Source organism: Aotus nancymaae, unplaced genomic scaffold, assembly GCF_030222135.1.
Source record: "Aotus nancymaae isolate 86718 unplaced genomic scaffold, 86718_ANA_hifiasm-v0.15.2.pri h1tg000057l, whole genome shotgun sequence".
Lineage (NCBI taxonomy): Eukaryota > Metazoa > Chordata > Mammalia > Primates > Aotidae > Aotus > Aotus nancymaae.
This window is the reverse complement of record NW_026988471.1, coordinates 19125211-19137298: the sequence shown is the minus strand read 5'-3', so window position 1 is coordinate 19137298 and position 12088 is coordinate 19125211. Positions and strand designations below refer to the sequence as shown.

Genomic DNA, 12088 nt, shown 5'->3' with positions numbered 1-12088 from the left:
TTGCCCAGGCTGGAATTCAATGGCATAATCTCGTCTTACTGCAACCTCTGCCTTCTGAGTTAAAGCAATTCTCCTGCCTCAGCCTCCTGAGTAGCTGGGATTACAGGTTCACGCCACCACACCTGGCTAATTTTTGTATTTTTAGTAGAGATGGGGTTTCGCCATGTTGGCCAGGTTGGTCTCGAACTCCTGACCTCAAGTCATCCACCTGCCTCAGACTCCCAAAGTGCTGGGATTACAGGCATGAGCCACTGGGCCTGGCCAGCTTTAAAAAAAGTCTTACACTTGAGACTAGATGTTCCACTTGAAGAGCAAGGTATTATTTAGTGTTATGTAATTCATCAGAGTATGAACACTAAGGAATTTCCTCATAATTTTGAAAATGAGAAGTTGATATAAATCAAGCTTCCACAATTGCTTAAGAAATTGGATTATGTCCTGGAAGAGAAGGAGGCTTATGGTAGCTCTGCATAGGCTGCTTCAGAGATCTTGCTTGATTCCAGTACTGAGCTAGGACTCTAACAGACTCAGCTGCTATGACAACATAAGCCAAGAAGCAAAGCAGTCCTCACAGCTTGCCATATTCCAGGGCACTGTTAGTCAACACAATAAACTGAAGCTCAGGGGAGTAGAGCAGACCCATGATTGGAAGACAGCATCTCACTTTGTCACCCAGGCTGGAGTACAGTGGCTCGATCTCGGCTCATTGCAGCCTCCACCTCCCGGGCTCAAGCGATCCTCCTGCCTCAGTCCCCCAAGTAGCTGGGACTACAGGGGCACACCACCACAGCCCCACTAACTTTTTGTATTTTTTGTAGAGATGGGCTTTTGCCATGTTGCCCAGGCTGGTCTCGATCTCCTGAGCTCAAGTGATCCATCTGTCTCAGCCTCCCAAAGTGCTGGGATTACAGGTGTGAGCCACGGCGCCCAGCCAAAAGGATCTTTACTGAGCAATCAGAATCTAGGTCCTCGAGCAAGAATTCAACTTAGTGCTACTAAGTTCTTTCCCTTCCCCACTATGGTTTCCTTGGGCTACAGAGAAGTGTCTCTACCCAGTACTGTACCCAGTACTCAAACTATATCTCTGAAGGGAAGACACGTTGGTCTCAAATGAATGAGAAAGCTATCAGAAAGATTTTAGTTGTGCTAAAACCAAAGAAAATGTGCTGGGTCTGTTCATGGTAACCTCGAGTAGGAAGAAAAAAAAACAGTGACCTTTCCATTAGGCAAACATACCATAGGCAGCGAGGAAGAAACACATCACATAAAAGGTAGAGAACCGTGTCTGAAAGAAACTACAACTGAGAACAAAGACCTTCCATACAAAAACTCACACACAAATGTTTATGTCGGCATTATTCATATTAGCCAAAAGGTAGAAACAACCTAAATGTGCATCAATTGACGAATGGATTAACAAAATGTGGTATATCCAGACAATGAAATATAATTTAGCCATAAAAAAGAAGTACTGACACATGATCTAACATAGATGAACCTTTAAAGCATGATGTTAAGTGTGGGCTGGATGAGGTGGCTCGTGCCTCTAATCCCAGCACTTTGGGGGGCCTAGGAAGTAGGATCACTTGAACCCAGGAGTTTGGGACCAGCCTGGGCAGCATAGGGAGACCCTGCCTCTACAAACAAAAAATTAAAAACAAAACAAACCATTATGCTAACTGAAAGAAGCCAGTTACATAAAACCATATATTATGTGATTCCATTTATATAAAATGTCCAGAATAGGCAAATCATCTATACAGACAAACAGTAGATTAGTGGTTGCTGATAACTAGGAGGTAGAAGGTTAAGGGAGCGATAGCCTAAGTGTATGTGGTTTCTTTTTGAGATGATAAAAACAGGCCAGTGTGGTAGTGCATGCCTGTAATCCCAGTACTTAGGGAGCTTGAGCCCGGGATTTTGAGTACAGCCTAGGTAACATAGTAGAAGCCCATCTCTACAAAAAGTGCAAAAATTAGCCAGGCACAGTGGTACACATGTGTAGTCCTAGCTACTCTGTAGGCTGAGGTAGGAGGATGGCTTGACCCTGGGAGGTTGAGGCTACAGTGAGCCATGATTGTGCCGCTGCACTTCAGCCTTAGCAATAGAGAAGACCCTGTCCCAAAAAAAAAGAAAAAAAAGAAATGATAAAAATATTCTATGCTGACTCTAGGTGCACAGCCTATGAGTTAGCCCTGCTTCACAAGGAGCAGCACCATTCAATACAAGATTGCAAACAAATACAGATTAATAAAAATATCTGTAATCGAATGTGGTGGTGGTTGCATATACCTATGAATGTACTAAAAACCATTGAATTGTACATGTTAAATGGATAAATTGTATGGCATGTGAATTATATCTCAATAAATCTGTTTAAAATGTGAGAACTAACAATGTTATCTAAAACAGACTCATTTAAATACAAAAACAGTAAGACACAGAAAATCTGACAATTAAGGCATGGGCAAAGATATCTTACAGAAAGACACAAAGCCGCATTTTCTGAAACTGCTGATGCTAGAAAAGAATATAATAACATGACTTCAATAAAATAAGTTCCAGAATATGATGCATCAGTTAAGGTCCGGTCAGAAAGCAGAAACCACACTGATTATTTCAACAGGGAGAATTTAACATAGGGAATTGGTTAAACAGGCATTCAAAAAATGGCAAAACAGAAAGGGTCAGTGAGGTAACACAGAGTCAGCAACTGCAGTAAGCAGTCACCTCCTCTGTAGAAATGAAGGAATAAAGGGGAAATAAAGGAGAGAGATGGATGTTATCTGAACCTTCTATGTAGAGGAGAAGCCCCAAGGAGTTGGGACATGGACAGCTGGAAGGGGTACCCTGGATGCTCCTGAGTTTGAAGAAGAGTCCCGTGGAGCTGGGTCTTAGGCTTCTAGGGAGGGGTACGGTCCAGCTGCTGCTTATTCCTCTGAAGGTGTAAAACAAGGCTAGTTCTATTCTAATAGGAGAATGCAAGGGAAGTTGGAAAGTGGAACCAGCTGTGCAGTTGGGCTGACATGCTGTTCTGGGGTCATTCTGACAAAAATTACATGTGAACAGGAAGGAGCGAAAGACTTCTCCTTTCTTCTGTCTTCTAATCTTTTCCCAGTTGCCCACTATTTGCAGAGCCTAACAGAGAGCTAGCTGATAAGAGGTGTAGTTTGCAGATTTCTTCTTATAATTTTTTTTTTTTTTTTGAACAGGGTCTTATTATGTTTCCCAGGCTGGTCTTGGTCTTGAATTGCTGGACTCAAGTGATTATCCTGCCACAACCCCCAGAGACAGTCTTGAACTCCTGGGCTCAAGTGATCCTTCTGCCTCGGCTTCCCAAAGTGCTGGGATCACAGGCGTGAGCCACTGTGCCTGGACAGTCCACATTTTTTATAAAATTAAAAGAAATACATAAAAGAAGAAAAAAGCAAAACCCAAGGGTAAGTGTTAAGTTTAAACAAAACAGGAAAGGATTTTTTAGGTTTTTTTTTTGAGACAAGGTCTGGCTCTATCACTTAGGCTGGAGCACAGTGGCATGATCTCAGCTCACTGCAACCTCTGCCTCCCAGGATAAACCATCCTCCTACCTCAACCTCCTAAGTAGCTGGGACTACAGGCGCGTACCACCACACCCAGCTAATTTTTTGGTATTTTTTGTAGAGATGGGGTTTCACCATGTTGCCTAGACTGGTCTCAAATGTGTGAACTCAAGCCTCACAAAGTCCTGGGATTATAGGCGGAAGCCACCATGCCTGACAGGAAAGCATTTTTAAACATGAGATAATTTGGAATGTGAGGATATCATGGAATGCACAAAAATTTTTTGTAGTTCCTCCCATCAAAAGATAAAGTCTTTTGAGTCTGGGCTGGCCTCGTGATTTGTTTTCACCAATAAATTGTGGTGGAAGGGATACCATTTGAGTTCTAAGCCGATGCCTCCCAAGAAGCCTTGCAGCTTCCATTCTTAGTTGGCTACCATGTGAACAAGCCTGAGCTAGCCTGCTGGAGAGACTGCAAGGTGCCTTGACCGATCACCAAACCTCAGCCATCCAGTCAAGCCACCAGCTGACTGTAGTTGCATAAGTGAGCCAGGAAAGATCCTCGGAATCTCCCAGTTGAACCCAGCCAAATTCACCAAACCACAGATTGTGATCTAATAAACAAATGATCGTTGGGGATAGTTTGTAACACAAGTGAATGCTAACTGATACATAATGAAATCCACATAATCAAAATGAACAGGTCAGAAATAAAGCAATGAACAATGAATATATTTAAATACTGAAATTAAGACAAATCAATAGGGAAATTATGATAAAATAGAATCTAAATATAATAAAACCTAACAAAGTATTTTTTGACAAAGTATTAATATAATAAAAAAATTATAAGCAAAAAATTAGGAAGGACAGGGAAGAGATGGTAGAAAGTCAGACTGTTAATCTGTCTTTAATGGAAAAGAATTCAGCACTGATCAATACTGAAACACAGTTTGAAAAATTACAATGTCCTCGCTGAGCACAGTGGTGCACGCCTGTAATTCCAGCACTTTGGGAGGCCAAGGCAGGCAGATCACACAGTCAAGAGATCGAGACAATCTCGGCCAACATGGTGAAACCCCGTCTCTTCTAAAAATAGAAAAATTAGCTGGACATAGTGGCGCATGCCTGTAGTCCCAGCTACTCAGGAGGTTGAGGCAGGAGAATCACTTGAACCCAGGGAGGTGGAGGCTGCAGTGAGCCGAGATCACAACACTGTACTTCAGCCTGGCAACAGAGCGAGACTTTGTCTCCAAAAAAAAAAAGAAAAGAAAGAAAAAAAAATTACAATGTCCTCTTAACGATTTTTATAATTTTAACCTTTGAGACTGACCACAGTGGTTTATGCCTGTAGTCTCAGCTACTGTGGAGGCCAAAGTGGAAGGATCACTTGAATCATTCCAGTTCAAGGCTGCACCTATGCTCTCCAGCCACTGCATTCCAGCCTCAGCAAGACCCCCACTTTCAAAATAAATAATTTTTAGCCTTTGAGAAATGTTTCACGAATCATTTTCTCTTGAGATGAAGTAACAGTTTTCTGATCAGTTCCTTATGTTTTTCTTTTTTGTCCAATTCAAATGAAAATAAATTCAATGCTATGTTTTTTAAAAAAATCTTTGTTTTAAAAATAATTTGTGGAGAATCTATGATTATTAATGTTACTCTACCTGTATATTTCTCCCTTCCTCCTTAAATCTGCATTTATGCCTGTAATAATGGTGTTCACCAAATGTGATTAGTTTTCTGTGATATTAAAATTAGGATGATTTGAACTGTTTTGTCTTTCTGAGAATTTTTATAAAGGGCTTGTATTTTGAATTTTTTTGTAGAGACAGGGTCTCGCTATGTATGTTTCCCAGGCTGGTTTTGAACTCCTGCCCTCAAGTGACCCTCCCATCTTGGCTTCCCAAAGTGCTGGGATTACAGGTGTGGACCTCTGTGCCCAACCAAGCTTATATTATTTTTATCAAATCGATAAAGTTACAAAAAGAGTTTACAAGGAGTTTCACAGTCTCAGTGGAACAGAGTATTTGCATAGGGAATATTAAAATGGCTTTATGCTGTAAGATGTGATCTGTCTAAATTGGTGGTTCTCAACCATGACTATACATTACAACTACTGAGGAGTTTTTTTTTGAGATGGAGTTTTGCATTTGTCACCCAGGCTGGAGTGCAATGACTCAATTTCGGCTCACTGCAACCTCTGGCTCCTGCGTTCAAGTGATTCTCCTGCCTGAGCCTCCCTAGTAGCTAGGATCACAGGTGCCCATCACCACACCCAGCTAATTTTTGTATTTTTATTTGAGACAGGGTTTCACCATGTTGGCCAGGCTGGTTTCAAACTCCTGATGTTAGGTGATCTGCCCATGTCGGCCTTCCAAAGTGCTGGGATTACAGGGATGAGCCACCATGCCCAGCTGTGAGGAGCTTTTAAAAAGTACCCATATTCACCATGTTCATCCCAGACCCATTAAATCCAAATCTCTGGTGGTAGGGCCTAGAAATTAATGTATTTTAAATGTTCCCCAGGTGATTCTGATGTGCAACTCTGGTCGGGAACCACTGGACTCAACAGGCCATAGAGACACATTCCCAAACGCAATGCTTGTTGCTGGAAATTCAAGGCACTCCATTCTGTGCCTCCTCCAGTCCACAGGGGCATCTACACCAGGACCAGTTGTTATGGTAGAAGGGGAGAATGAACACTGGACAGGCTACTGGCAATCTGACTTCCTTGTGGTCATAAGATGCCTGTCAGGGTGAACTGTGGCATGTTTTCTTGTTTACATTCAGGAGAGAGAGACTGGACTGGCTCAGAAGCTCTGAGTTAGCATCTCTTTGTGTCTCACTGGCTCAAAATGGGTAAGATATGCCCATTACAGAACCAATTTCTAGCAAGTGGGATGAAATCACTGTCATTGGCTTACTAATGTTTCTCAAACTTTATTATGTATAGGAATTGCCCAAGAATTTTGTTAAAATGCAGATTCTGATTCAGTTGGTCTGGCATGGGGCCAAGATTCTGCATTTCTAACAAGCTCCCAGGTAATTAGAATGACTGTTGAGGTGTCAATTATAATGTCCACCTCAACTACCAATCACACCAGATATTTACATTAGTTTGAGGAGTATATTCTTTCCTTGTAGGTAAATCTAAAGAGCAGCCAATTATAATCAGAAGTGCTTAATGAGCATGGCAGATTGCAAAGCATATGTGAAGGCACAGAAGCAAGAAACTGCTCACTGTGCATAGGGAATCACGAGCTGGAGAGGTAGAGACATAGGCAGAGTCAGATCACTAAAGGGTGGGGCTTTAATCTGTATCTTGCAGAGCATCAAACCTGTAAGAGATTCTCCATGAAGAAACGCCTTCTAGGGTCAAATTTAGTTGGGACATATTGCATATTATGTCCCTCACTTGGATATTTACAATGCATATTTTGATTTTTTTATTTTTTAAAGACGGGGTTTCACCATGTTGGCCAGGATGGTCTCCATCTCCTGACCTCATGATCCACCCTCCTAGGCCTCCCAAAGTGCTGGGATTACAGGCATGAGCCACCGTGCCCGGCCTCGAATATTTTGATTTTAAAGACACTAAGAAGTCTGGCAGTAAATAAACCTTTTGTCAAATAGTGGTTTTTGACAAAGGGGCCTCTCATTTTCATTTTGAACTGAGCTCTACATATAGAGTTTAAATTGCCTATGAGGTATTATCTCTATTTGACTTTCTGGATGGTGACAACAGAGCATTAAACCAATTGTAGAACATTTCTAGGCACCCACTAGACTTTGTGCAACTGCACAGGTCATGAAGCTGACCTTGCTCATGGGGATATCGGGAACATTAAATGAGACAACGTATGGAAAGTGCTGTGGTGCTTGCATACTGTAAGCACCAAACAAATAACTATAGTATACACACAGCTTCTAGTAGGACTCTTGGTTGTAACAGAAACTCACTTTATCTAGCTTAAGCAAGGAAGCAGAATTTATTGTAAGGATCCGGGAATGAGGCTCAGACTCCAAGGGTAGAGGCAGGCAGCCAGGCACAGGAACGTGTGAGAGACGTTGTCAGCACTCTCCTTTTCTCTCTCAACTCCACTCTTCTCTACATGTTTCCCATCTTACAGGATGTAACAAGTCTCCCCAAGGGATCCCAGGTCCAAGAGACTTTGGAGGTTGGGGTCTGTTAGTGCTAATTCCATATTCTAAGGGAGGGCCTCTGATGGATTTATCTAGTTTTGCTCACACCAAGCAACTGGATATAAAGACCCTTCTGCTATTGTCAACTCAATGGAGGGGTAAGGAGAAGGAAGACAAAATGTGTACACCCCAGTATCTCCCATTCTTACTCGATCGTGAGACATTTCTTAAAGGAACATCTATTAACACTGAATACAGCACACTAGGGAAATGCTGTCGTGGGTGATGCGGAGCAATGAGATGGTTGAAGCAGAGGCCTGAGCGCCAGGAATTGGATTTGCATTTTAGATAGCAGTGAGCAGAACTGATTGGAGGGAGTGAGACTGGAGACAAGAAAGCTGATTAAGAGCCAGCTACAGAAATCCAGACCTGGGAAGCAAGGCTAGTATTAGTGAGGAGGCAGAGGAAGAGACTGTCTCCAGAATTACTTGAGAAGTAAAAATCTGCGAGGCTTGGTAAGTTATTTATATTTGGAATGGGGGATAGGAGGAAGAGACAAGGATGGTTCTCAGAGGGGTAATTTGGGGAATGAATAGGTGGTGGCACTGCCAACTATAGACACAATACAAGAGTCGGGGTTAGGGGATGGGTGTGACTTCATTTTTTAACGTGCTTGGTGACAAGAGGAATATTCAAGTGAAAATATCTAGAAGCCTGAGATATGAGCCTAAGGTAGGAGCTTGGGATGCATTTCAATGTCAGACAGTTTTCGGTAATAACTAAAAGCCGAAGAGCTCATTTATTCAACAGGCACTTGGGGGCACAGTGTGGAACAAAACACAAGGTCCCTGCCCTCGCGGAGCTCACAGTCGCCCAGGGAAGACATACATTAAGCAAATTAGAAGGCCCTCAATGTTTACGAAGTGCAGCGTTATCAGGAGAGCCAGGAGCTGTGCAAACCATCAAGAACAAATCGGACACAGTGCCTGTTACAGCTGTGTGACCTGGAGCAAGTTAGGTTACAATCTGGAATCACCGCGGCTTTGCACGGGGGGCCAGGACAGCAAGGCAGATTTGGTTTCCAACTAGCCTGTAAACCCGGGAGGAGACAACTAGGTCTGCGAGAAGAAAAAACAGCCAACGAGTGAGAATCACTGGCCCAGCATGAGTTTCCTTTGTGTGCACCGGGGCTAAGCACTGGGAGCCGACAATTTACTGAGAGCTGGCTCCACCTGCCTGGGGTGCAACCACGAGAGTGACAACCCTCTTGCGGGGTACAATTTTCCACCCCCAGATGCATCTCCATCGTCTTGTTGTGGGGAGGTACAGGGTGAAAGCTAAAGACCTGAATTAACGTCCGGCTCTGGTTGGCGCCAGCACTCCGGAAGCGAAATGCCAGGAGTACCCCAAGGTGGGCGGCGCGGGCGCCGACACCCGCACACGCAGTTGGGCTAAAACAATGAGCAACTGGGGAGGAAGCCGAGGGTGAAAGGATTCAGAAGTCGAGGCCCCACGCGGGAAGACAGTCGAACACAGCGTTCGACAACAGCACGCCTGCGCTGTCCGAGTCCGGCCGCGACGGCGCCCCTGAGAGAAGCGCGAGCCCGCAAGGTGAGGGCGGGGGAGGAAACGCCGGAGAGGCGGCCGAACACGTGAGAGCGCAGAGCACGTGCGCAAGCGCAGAGCGCCCCGGACCCGCGCGGCGGGAGCGCGGGAGCAGGGAAGCTAGGCATTGAAAGGAGCCGCGCCTCGGTGAGCGCTCCCCCTCCCCTTTCTCCCGGGGTGCATTGCGCGCGCCCGGTGGGCGGGGGGAGGGGAGGGGAGGCGGCGGTGGCAGCCATGTTGTTGTGAGTCTCTGTGTCTCACCCTCGGTACTTCGGTGGTTCGGAGGAGGAGGGGGAGGAGAAGGAGGAGGTGGGGTGGGGGGGGAGGGTGGTAGGTGGAGAAAGAAGACATTGCCGCCACCGAAGGCGGAGGAGAGGGAGGACCGCCAAGAGCGACGCCGCCGTGTGCCCAACGGTCGGTGTCCCCGGCTGAGGCAGCGCGGCCGCAGCAGCCCCGTAAGTCATTCCGCGTTTGCTCTTTCTCCGGTCCTTTGGCGCCGCCGGGGCTGGCTCCCTGGGCTTTGTGCGGCGGCCTTAGCGGTAGCCGATCGCGGGTGGGAGGGCGGACGGGGCCTGCCGGGTGCTCCGACTGGTGCGGCCTGGGGCCGGCTCGCACAATGCAGGGGGAGGGGTGCCGGAAGGGGGTGTGCGCGCGCGGGGGAGGGGGCGCCGCGCCGGCCACTTTCCCGCTTCCTTCCCTCCCCAGCGCCGCCACCGCCGCCTTGGGGGCCTAGGGCGCCGACCTGGTTCTCCTTCCGATTCGGCGCGCTGGAGGTTAGAGACCGAGCTGTCGCCCTTGGGTTCGGAAAGTGGGGGAGAGGCCGGGTGGCCCCAGAGAAGCATGCGGATTGCAAGTGGGTGAAGAGGAAGGAGTGGGTTTATGAAAACAAGTGTGGGCATTTTCAAAGGCCCGAGTGTGTCCGGGAAAAGCTTGCCGTGGACAGATGTGGGTATGAAGCTGTGACTGGGGTTCGCCTTGTTTAGGTTATGTTTTGCTCTAGGAACAGATTTCGATACTCAGAAAAATATGTAAATTAAAACGAAAGACAAGACAGCGGCTTCTGCTGTTTGAGCAGTAGTTTTGTATCTGAATTGGGTCACATTTTTGGGGAGAACATTTAAAGTTTTATGCCCAAACACGTGTAAAAGTTAGTGTTATTTATCTGAGAACACAGCTAAAGAACACCTACTTAGCTTTTCATTCTAACATATGTAAATTTTTGGAGAGGGGAATGTATTGCCAACATACTAGGTACAATAAGACATCATGTCAGGACTTGGTACTTGATTTTTACTTGAGAAAACTGGGGGCAGATGTTTGGTGAAACTGTTGAAGGAAAACATGAGAAAAATGCTTGTAAACACTGAGAAGAAATGTAATACCTGTAAAGATACTGTATGTCAAGAAAACAATTTTAATAAAGGGAGTTATGGAAGGATTTTAAAAGCTTGTTTAATGATTAGGTTTCGTGTTTAGTAGGTGACTTCATGTGACGTGGAGTATTGGAAGATGACTTAAGGAATCCTGTAAACAAATACCAAATTCAGTATTTTCAATGTTTCTATTCTTAGCCTTTTAAAAAATGATTTACTTCATTTGCTCAGTTAAGAATAAATGATGGCATTTTCCGTGCTTCAAGAATTTCTTAAAAATTCTGATTTTTGGTGAAATTGAATTGTGTAAAATTTTCTTGGTGTCCATGTGGGCAGTTTTTCTATGCAGAAAAGGTTTACGATAATCTTAAAAATAAAATTATATTTCAGAAACCTGGTTCTTGAGGATTTAACTCCAGCTTTTTTATTCTGTTTACAAGTCGAGCTGTTATGAGTTACAGTTGCCATTAACAAATTTATGCATCTTCCAACAGTTTAAGCCGTGTTTAACACATGCTTTCCTTAACTTCATTTGTCTGAGTCCAAAGTTTTCTTAGGTGTTTCAGTATTTAGCAAGATTTCAACTTCTAAAAAGAACCTAAATTAAGCTGTCACTTTAGACTAAATTCTCAGGCGTTACAAATACTGTATACAAGTTAGCAAATAATAGTTGGATTTTGTTTCTCTTCAGCATTCCATACTTGTTTATAAATTTTTTTTTTTTGAGACAGGGTCTGGCATGCCCAAGCTGGAGTGCAGGTGGTGAGATGTCTGCTCACTTTAGCCTCTGTGTCCCGGGCTCCAACTGTTCTTCCATCTAAGCCTCCCGAGTAACTGTAGCTGGGACTACAGGCGCACGCCACCACGCCCAGCTAATTTTTGCGTTTTTTGTGGAGACGGAGCCTCACTGTGTTGCCTAGGCCGAACTCCTGAGCTCAAGCTATCCTCCCACCCTAACCCTAGGCCCAGATTACAGAACCAGTAACCTGGCTTGTTTGTAAACATTTCTGGTGTTGAAAGATAATTTGCTTATCTTAGGTAAAAATGTAATTATGACCAGAGATTTGGGCCAGGGTGTGAAATTCACAGCCAATTTTCTCAGTGACCAAGCTGTCTCTTTTATAGATCCTAACACGATTTGCATAATTTTAAGTGGAGGTTGGTTCCTGTCTCCTGAACTCAAGTTCCACATACGTCCTAACTTAAATACTGTGTTGGGTTTCTAAGATATGGAAATGCTGTATATTTATTCATATGCTTAAAATTTACAGATATTTAAAATATCTGAATATTTGATTTTCACATGGTTTTGTCTACATGGCTGCACTCACAGCTTGAGACCATTTTACTAACAGGTGTGATTAAGATAAAAATTGCACTTATAACCAGGTAAATTGGTTTGTGGCATATTAAGTAGATTTCTTG

General features: G+C 44.4%; 1 protein-coding gene across 16 annotated transcripts in view; it reads left to right on the top strand.

Annotated features, from left to right (window-relative positions):
- Positions 1-8110: 8110 nt before the first annotated feature.
- PUM2 (pumilio RNA binding family member 2) overlaps positions 8111-12088 on the top strand; it is a 108634-nt gene continuing 104656 nt past the window's right edge. For 4 of the 16 annotated variants that reach the window (XM_064363882.1, XM_064363879.1, XM_064363875.1 and 1 more), the window contains exon 1: positions 9498-9532. The gene's annotated coding sequence lies outside the window, so the exon portion shown is untranslated. Of the gene's footprint in view, positions 8201-9358; positions 9438-9497; positions 9746-12088 lie in introns of those variants that run through there. The other 12 variants (XM_064363885.1, XM_012453364.3, XM_012453358.3 and 9 more) reach the window with 6 other exon arrangements.